The sequence below is a fragment of the Stegodyphus dumicola genome, chromosome 8 (assembly GCF_044657685.1).
Source record: "Stegodyphus dumicola isolate Sdum_Otavi_A_Nest chromosome 8, ASM4465768v1".
In the NCBI taxonomy this organism is placed as follows: Eukaryota; Metazoa; Arthropoda; class Arachnida; order Araneae; family Eresidae; genus Stegodyphus; species Stegodyphus dumicola.
Window position 1 is genome coordinate 103,899,448 of NC_140775.1, and position 9,939 is coordinate 103,909,386.

The following is a 9,939-nucleotide window of genomic DNA, read 5'->3' on the forward strand; positions in this document are numbered from 1 at the left end:
CGTTAATCAAAAGTTTGAGAACCCTGAATACCATAGCAATAGGACACTTTCTAATGTGTCTACCACATTACATTTTAAGTCATATATCTGGTCTAAACTCTGTAACGTTCTAAAGGCAGTGTTTCCATCACTGCGATGCGGATGCAGTACGTATATGGGTTCAAATGAGCTACAGAATTAATTTTGAATGATATTTGGGGTCCATTAATTCAGCAGTTACGACATGTCCCAAGCCCTGATATCACTAAAACCTCTATCACTGCGATCGATGACAATTGCTATCGATTACGATCGATAGTTGTGATTGACAGAAAATTGTTTTCCGTTATCGAATGCAATTTTCTACGAATCTTTGTATTCAGGAAATTTACATAATTAGGTAACGCTGTTAGATGCCTTGACATTTAACTCCCTCTCACTGGTTGACGACCTGCGCTAGACACAAAGTCAAACAGAACTCTTTTTAACATCGTGGTAAAATACTGCGGGTAGAAACCTCTCGTTCCTGGAGGAAGTCATGTATATGAAGATCTGCTTATTGCGTTTGTTTCTTTTGGTATGATTAGCAGATTTAAAGAATGTGAAAACGTGGTAAAAAAGGAGCAGTCAAATGATGTACGTTAAAATAGTGACAACAAACGCTATGGAAAAGAATTGTTCGAATAATAGTTTAATTAATAGTTCTTTAAAAATAATTTCTGAAGTTCAGAAATATGGAATAAATCTAGACATTGAAAAATTAATTAATCACTTTAGTAGTTTAATTAGGAAAAAGATAAATACATACCAAATACATTTCCAAACATTTTTGGTTCGCTGCGTATTTCCGACTTTTCGAGATTTACTTTTCGCTCAAATCCCCTTTAGGATTTGTTCAGCTCCATTTACCCATACAAAACGCACAAAAGTTTTTTAGATATTTCTTGCACTTACACAATATTTTATAAATTAAAACTCATTATCACATAATATGGAAAACAGAAAGTTAAATAAAAACTTCTCGGAGCATTTATAATAATGAAGCTAACAATCATGGGTAGCACACGAGTATGTATCGAAAGAACATGCTACCTACGTGGTGCTACGCATACTTGATATTATCGCATATTGAATGTACTACACATATTGGACATTATTGCATGTATGAATTCTTAATAATGTTTTACAATATTAAAGCTACATCGCTTTCTCTTAGAATAGAAAAACAAACCTACATGCAATTTGAAAGTAAAATGTCGACTGGTACGATTTAGTGCGACTTTTGTAAAGACACTTGGTTGTAAAATTTTTTATAATTAAGTGAATGTTTAAATATTTGTTCTTCCTTAGGTATTTATCAGCAATTTTCCAAGCGTGTGCATAGTGTCCATATGCTTCTCAGCGGTCCGTTAGTGGCCTTCGAACAACTAATAGCCCCTACCTCCAAATCTCTTCGTGCTAAGAAATTTAGGTTTCGTGAATCAGTGAATTAACAACTCAACGAAAGCTTACGTGAAAAGTACTTTAAAATTCATTTTAGTTCTGTATACGAACTTATTTCTTAAAAACAATGAGGATCTTCGCATTTGTTCCACCCAAGTGCAATACGACATTACCAAAATTTTCTTATAGTAGTTAAAAAGATAATGAGATACTTTGGAAATTAAATTTGACAGTTTATTTAAAACATTTCACTTCATAATTTTAAATCCCTCCGTTCAACCAATAGAAATCCAAACCTATCCGTTCAACCAATCGAAACGAAATTTCAGATATTGTTATTTGAATGTATGTGCTAGAGATTATGCTGGTTTAAAACAGTAAAATTCTCGCAGTTACGTTTACAATTAAAGATTTCAAAACTTTTGAAGGGCAACATTCCCTTGTTTACTGCACAAAATGATAAGCGCATTGAAAAACCATAATTGAGTTTGGAACAATACACATATGATGAAAATTGCAGGCGGAGAAGAGCAATGTAAAGGACTAGTAACTAGGAGAGGAAAGAGGAAAATTTCATTGAAATTTCAAGTTTTCAACGTGTACAACGTTTCAAGACATATTCATCTCTCTCTAACTTTGCAGTTTCGCGGCAACTGCGATCCCGCGACCTCGCTCCGATGGATTTCTGGTTCTGGGATTTTCTGAAGCTGTATAAGCTATCTGAACTGTACACATCAAATCCACGAGATATATCAGAATTGAAAGATGCCTTAACAGGAGAAGCTAAGATTCCTACTGCAGTGTTACGTTTGCCACTGTTGTCAACAATCTCCTACATACAACGCGTTACCGTCTGCAAAATTAGGATGCTACGCGCTGGTGAAACAAATGAATGAACGTGAAAGTGAATCATCTAAAGGCGTTAGAATTTTGTGTCATACGTTGAGGTCTATAAGATTTACTTCGACGCCTCTCCTCATTCTTTTAAACCAATCCAATCCTTTTAAAACGGAAATAAAATGAACAAGCTTAAAGTCTGCATAAAAATCACTTTTCAGGGGTTACTTTTCATAATACGAGTAGTACGATGTTAATAAAAAATGAAATTAACATAAATTTGTTTTTCAAAATGCACTATTTTCCTGCTTAAATTTTATTTAAAATATCTTGTGATACGACACAGTGATAACAATTTAGTTATTTCTATCCTTCATCTAACGAAACGTGCCAGCTATGACGAACAAGATATCTAATGCAAAAATTGTAAGCAATCCTCAATTTTGACATATACTATGCAAACTAAAATGAAGAAATTATAAACAGTGAAGAAAGAAAATCTTCTTAACCAATTTTTATGCATCTTGAAATTTATCTCCTTACTGCATGAGCAGTTTGATCTGGCCTTCTAGCTAAATGTTTTGCAGCAGTTTCATAGATGGTTTTAATTTTGTTCATTACGTGGAAGAATTCTTCAAATTCGTCGTTGCTCAACTGAGATTTATTCCAGTCTGTTTATCTTTGATTTATAATTTTGTTTCCTCATTCTTCGAAGCACTTAAAATGTTTCCTTTAAAGATAATATGCAAAAATCTTAATCTGATTTTATATTTAAAAGCAGTAAGACATCAAAGTTCATGCATTCAAATTCTAATATATAAAAGGTAGGACGTTTTAGCGTTCATCCGAAGTCTAAGAAAGAAGAATAGAAGTCTCTAATTAATAGAAGTTTGTACTTAAGAACTGAATTAATTTTCTGCATTGATATAGAATACAAAACAATAATAAATTCAGTCACTAATTATGTTCTTCGCTAAAATACAACATTTCAGCAAAATGCTTTAATAGAAATGTGATTCTGCCATAATAATCCTTTCTATCATTTAAACTGAAGGCTGAAAATCATGATTACGTGAATGAAATCAGATAACATATTTTTGAGCCATAAAAATTAAGAAATCAGTTGTGTCCTTATAAAATAATATTTTAGTTTACTTTACTTTTGGTGAGAGAGAGAGAGCTCATCATACTTATGATACTAATAGAAGCCAATATTTTTTTAACCTTGTTTGAACCTTGGTTTTGAAACCTTGGGGTCTTGCTCTCTTGAGCGACGTGAACCTACGGGCTGCGATTATGAATGTTCATATGATTATATATTTTTAGAGTTTTTTGTCCGGCACCACTAGTCAGTTTGAGTTAAAGTTTAAAAAGTTTAAAACCCTGTAATTTTTCAGATACTTAATAATTAATTTTCAGAGATTCAACAAGATACATGCATGCATTAAATTTTCGTTCGTACAGATTAGGTACAACGTACAGATGACATGAAAAAAAATCCCTTTTGGAATCCATTTTACAATCCGTTTTGGAAAAACATTCCTTTATTCTGTGCGTACGTGCAGACATTACACAGAAAAAAAACTTCCGAACTGATTGGGAAATATTCAGAATGAATATTTCCTTTGTAATATTATACCCGAAAGTTTTTTGCGATTTCATTACTTCCTCTACTTCGTATAAAAAAGTAAAAAACAGTCCTAAATGAGTGAGCAGTCTTCATTTGGGACTGTTTGTTCTTCAGAATTGAAGGAAAGGAGTTGCTTTAAAATTGAGCTCTGATTTTCCTTCTAGAACGCCAGGGGATGCAGAATTTCAACCTCTGCATCCTACTACGATCATAATCTTCCGGTTGGGATACACATCTTAAGTTTACAGAAAGTTCTCAGAAAAGTTCATGAAATATTTCTTTGAATTATCATACCACTAGCAATCTTTGAACGGAAAAAGAGAATGGTCACTGTAGACTGAACCAAACAAAATGCAATCGTTTTGCTAGATTTCCTCACTAATTTTGAATTTGAACAGATTACTAGAAGAAGCATCTTTTAATTTGCTGTGTACGTAGCTTGTAATATGTCGAAAATTTAGGCCTGAAGGAAAAGGTGTTATGATGTTATTGATATATACAGCCAAGGAGAAGTCGTTTGAGCCGGGAATTTTAAAAATGAACAATGCATTGATAAAGAGCTAATAATGCATACAAATGTCTGAAAGAAGAGCAAAAGGGACAGATAATCGAGAAATTCTGAAATGGTACCTCCAGAATGGTTTTAAGCAGTGAGATTAATGCATATTCCTGTGTCTCGAACTCTTTTTGTTTCAAAAGCTGTGGAATTCACTAAAACAGAATTTCCTAATTTGCTAAACAGAATTTGCTAAAACAGAATTTCCGACCAATTAATGGTTCCTTATCCACTTATAATTTTCTACTTAAAAGATGGAAAGAGGTATTGTTTCTCAATTGGTGAGAAACAAGATCATCAAGCGAATAACTGAATAAGAGATTTGTTGTTACCTTGGTTGAAAAAGGAATATATGTAGTGTGAAACTACAGGCGAAACAGATAAAGACAATAAAGACAAAATTGATTTATTTATTTACACAGCATAGTCAGATATACATTAATGTTTAAAAATGAAACTGAAGATGGCTTTGAGACATTGAGAGACCATGTTAGTGCGTTATTATTAACATACAGTATAGATGTAACATATAAGAGACATCATTTGTTACTGGAAAAAGCGGAAAGCCTGGATGTTTGAAAGAATCAAGGATTTACTTCTAACTTATCATAATAATAAGATCTGAATAAGAAACTGGAAAAGAGGGAAAGCCTCGGTGATTGAAAGAATCAAGGACGTACCTCTTACTTATCATAATATTAAGAACTTAGGCATGATAAGTATTATTTTTAAGGATTTTGTTTTTAAACAGGACAATGAATAGAAAAACGAAAGAATAGTTTTACTGCGTATCCGCCGAAATCATCTCGGAGAAAACGACGCAAGGCGAAAACATCGTGATACAAAATATGGTGAGAAAAAAGGAAGCAAAAACAAAATATCGCAGTTCTAAAACATCGTTGTACAAAATATCGTGGTCGAATATAAAGCGGTTCAATAACTTCGCTGTTTAAAAACATCGTCGTAAAAAATATCGTGGTAAAAATTAAAGCACCTACAAATCATGGCAGACATGCGTTTTTTATGTTTATGCATAAAAAACGCATAAAAAGGAAAGAGGTACATTTTTACTTTTGCATTTCGTATTTTTGATTGAACTAATAAATTTTTGCTAAAAAAATAAGAAGGAGACTTAAGAATCACAAATCTGAAAATGAGTATAGAATTAAGGCAACTTAAAGCACATAATAGAAATTTAAACTTACTTAACTGATTTTAACTAATAAATATCATTAATAAGTAAATTTTTTTATAAAGTTTTATTGATAATTTTTCATGAAAAATGTAAAGAATAAAAGAAAAAGGAAGATAAGTGACTGTATGATGTAAATGCATATCTGCAATGTTATCGTCATGCGATGATTTGTAGGTGCTTTATTTTTATCACGATATTTTCAACAACGATGTTTTTAAACCGCTTTATTTTCGAAGACGATATTTTGTACCATGATGTTTCTAGAATTGCGATGTTTTCCCTTTGTTTTATTTTCTTCCACGATGTTTTGTACCACGACGTTTTCGCTTTGCGTTTTTTCTCCGCGACGTTTTCGTACGCGATGTTTTTGCTGCGATGTTTTTGGCTGTAACCCCTTACTGTTAGGTAACTGTACCGAGTATCCCTCTGCTCTCATTCAGAAAAATGTTTAATTTGGTTTTCTTATAAATACAACTTCTAGCATTTCGCCTTTAGACCAAGGTATTATAAAAACTTTCAATTATCTTTATAGAAAAGGTGACTTTCAGAAAAAGATTCTTGGGAAATTGTGAGCAGTTCGAAGGAGACAAATAAGTTGATATCTTTTTTGGATGCTATGCATATTATAATTAATGCACAAAGAGCAGTCTCTCTAAACATAATTAAAATTTTTTAAAAAAAATTGTTCTTTATTCAGGCAAATTATAGATTCATTAGGTTGTTTTAAATCAGGAGCTATGAAAAATGTAAAATGCCTTCGCCGGGACTCCAAGCCTGGACCGCGCTAATACGCATCGAAAATGCTTCCAATCACCAAGAAGGTCTGAGGAAAGGAGGGAGAAAATACTTTATAATGCCTCAGAGGAATTTCAGTTCGTGGCCGAAATTCTGGACTTCATTCAAAGAGGTTATGAAGATTCACTCCTAGAAAACGTTGCAAATGGCAGTAACCTTGAGACAACATGTGGAAAAAACTGATTACGATAGCATTGGAAATTACGATATCATATGAGCTACAGAGAGTGAAAATGACAGTAAAAGAGATATAGAGGAAAGTGAACATGCCAGTTTCAATCGAATCAAGAAAAGCAGTGCAAAGTTTAAAACTTTCGAAGTGAAAAGTGGTGATCGAAAAAGTTAACAGCTGTTTTACAAACTTGAGAATACAACTTAAAAATTATTTATGAACAACGAAACCAACACGGATAGATTATTCTTTGTAAAAGTTTAAAATTTCATCAGGAGTGTAATTAATTTTTAATATAATAAATAAAAATTAAATTTTAAAATTGCGTAAATAGCTTTAATATTAATCTTGAATTGTTATTTTAGGTATTAATTATTAGATTAATTGTTTGTTAGTGTCCTACTAGATAAGTTTAAAGCTGATATCATATTTTGAAATACAGTAATATCCCTCGTAATCCAATTAACTGGCAACATCAAAATAACGTTCTAAATTGAAATCTAGAATTTAGGACTATGAGATAAAAATATTGTTACGAATTTGGTATTTAAAAAGCTAATGTTAGTTCAATTATAAATTAAATGGTTTTATTTCCCGCACAGTACAGCGCGTGACGAATATTAAGAGAAGAAAGCTAAGCTGGAAAATTAAAAATACAAGAGCACGTGCATTTAACATTAAATAAATAAATATGTCTTTTTGATTTCGAGAAAGTACTAGAAAATTCTAGCGCGTGATTTTAAAATCTTATAAAAGGAGGAAAACATCTCAGTTCGTATTAGTTGCTTAGTTTGTTGTTGTTTAGAAATCTGCTTTTGTTGTTGTTTAGAAAACTGCTTTTGTTGATTGTAGCGAATTCGCGGATTAGCTTTCTTTAGCTGTTTTGAAATTACGTTCTATTGGACATTTGAGTAGTTAAAAGATAACTACTGTGAGATATTGTAATACTGCATGATAATTTGAGAGAATGTAAGCATTTTTGTTGTGATAATAATAAATTTTTGTTCATTTTTCATCGGACTTGTGAATTCATTTCATAACGAACCCGTACGCACGCAACAATATGCAATGACTGATAATTTGAAGACCGTAAATGTGGAAAATATTAGCGCTTGTTTTCTGTTGCCCAGCATAACAAGCCTTATAAAGCAAAGGAATTACTCAGAATATAAAGGTGATCTACCGATTCCTTTTGATGCATCGATGTATGAAATTTAAAAGTAGTGTATAAAAAAACCTTTCGTGTTGGCAGACGCATATTTACGTTGTTCTGCGAAATTGAAATGAAGATTACTTTACATTGTTGTTGGTGTAAATTATGGCCTGTGATCATTATCGTAGATGACGAATCGAATAATACAGATTCGTTTGGTTTTAAAACAAGTCCGGTGCCCCTATTCTGTATCTTAGGTTTAGTTATATGATCGATCACTGTTAGAGATCAGTGCTAGAGAATTAGGAGATACAGGTTCGGATGGATATCAGGTAGAGAAGGAAGCGAAAGATGAGAATGAAGGTCAGGATGAAGATGGTAGGCAAAACAAGAGAGTTACATGGAAGAAAGCTCACGAAAAACTGCAGGCTTTCGTAAGATTTCTTAAGATTAAGAGAAATGTTTGTCTATGTCCTTACTCGAAGTTACGGAGCTTCATTGAATAAAAAGCGAATTTTGTAAATTATGGTAGTCTTATAAGCAAACAGATATTCGAAGTTATATATCGCCATAGTAATAAACTCGTAATTTTAATGTGAAAATAAATAAAGTAATTTTAAAATGTTATTTAAGTTTGTTTATCTGAAATATAAAATCATGTGTATGCATTCTAATATTAAATAATCTGTACGATTTTCAATATTATTTACTGAAGTTTTGGCTGACAAATAAAAAAACACCACAGATGAACTTCATATGCTGTAACTTTTACACATGAAAATTTTCCTCACTTTTCTATAATTGGATTCCTTACTTTTCTATACTTGGATTACATTTCTATAATTGGAAGTATATGGCTATGACAAACGATTGCAAAAATTAAGGTAAGGTAAGGACTTTTAAGCCGAGTAAGGGAGTGGATATACGTTTGATACTGTCCATTGCAATAAAAAATGGAAAGTGCACAGCTAGATGTTACAGCAGTACCATACACAAAATTTCAATGTTCTACAATTAATCTTTTTTTAGTTATGCGATATACATACATAAGTACGTCACGGGAAAATACCTGTTGAATCCATTTTAAATCCACGCTACAACACGCTTTGGAAAAAAAATTCTGTTCGTCAAGGATATCATAAAAAAAAAAAAAAAAAAAAAAAAAAAAAAAAAACCACCTCGTTCAGTTGGATTCGGTAATGGTCAAAATGGATATTTCCGTTGAAAATATGTTACCTGAAATTTTCATGATTACAGTACTTCCTTTACTTCTTACAAGAAAGTAAAAAGCTTTATTGTACTACAGACAGGTTGATGAAGCAGAATGTCTATGTATATAAAATTCGATACATGGAAAAACCGTCCTCCTACATAAGCATTTTTCTTTCATGCAAGGGAATTAAGTCATGTTTTAATAATTTATAATATAATGAAATAATGCCAGTTTTAGTAATGCATAATATAACGAAATGTTTATTGATTTCATTTTAGATATTTATAGGGAAGAAATTCTATCCCAGTGCTAATTTATATTTGCGAAGTTTACGGGATTTTTCTAAGATTTCGCGTACATCACATTTGATGATTGCCGAATAAATCCTGAAGTTTCTGGTTTCCTACTTTTTTTTTTTTTAAATTTTTCTCAAAACTGTTAGAATAATTTTTATATTTAAACACGTTTTTTACTGTTTTAAGTTAGAAATTCCAGAAAACATGCACTGCAGTTTAATTCTATTTCAATATACAAACCAGAGTTCTGAATTATATTAAGATTTTTCTGGATTTCTGGAATGTGAGAAAAGTCGCTTCTTAAAGTTATAAAAAGACCTTCTTCTGTCTCTTGTCGTTTCCGATAACCAGTTTCGACGCATATCGATCCCTTTTTAATTTACTTTTCCCTTAATATTTGCATTCAAAATATAATATTAATTTTATATTTAATTAAGTAGTAATTTTGCTTTGAAATAACTGTATTGAATACTAATAATAACTGTATTGAATTTGCAGAATTTGATGGGTTTGTAAATGTCAGTTTTAATTAAAAATTACGCAATATAACTCTTATTTATTTATGTACTGATTGTTTATGTTACTATTGCGTGGTCCCCTTCCCAAAATGCTAATATAAATCCTCTAACGTAAAATTATTCGTGAAATTTATTTGTATAAATCCCTGGGG

The 9,939-nt window shown here is 31.7% G+C and overlaps 1 protein-coding gene across 2 annotated transcripts in view; it reads right to left on the reverse strand.

The window, feature by feature from the left end:
* LOC118186822 (uncharacterized) overlaps positions 1–9,939 on the reverse strand; it is a 370,423-nt gene that overhangs the window by 110,675 nt on the left and 249,809 nt on the right. The window lies entirely within an intron of this gene.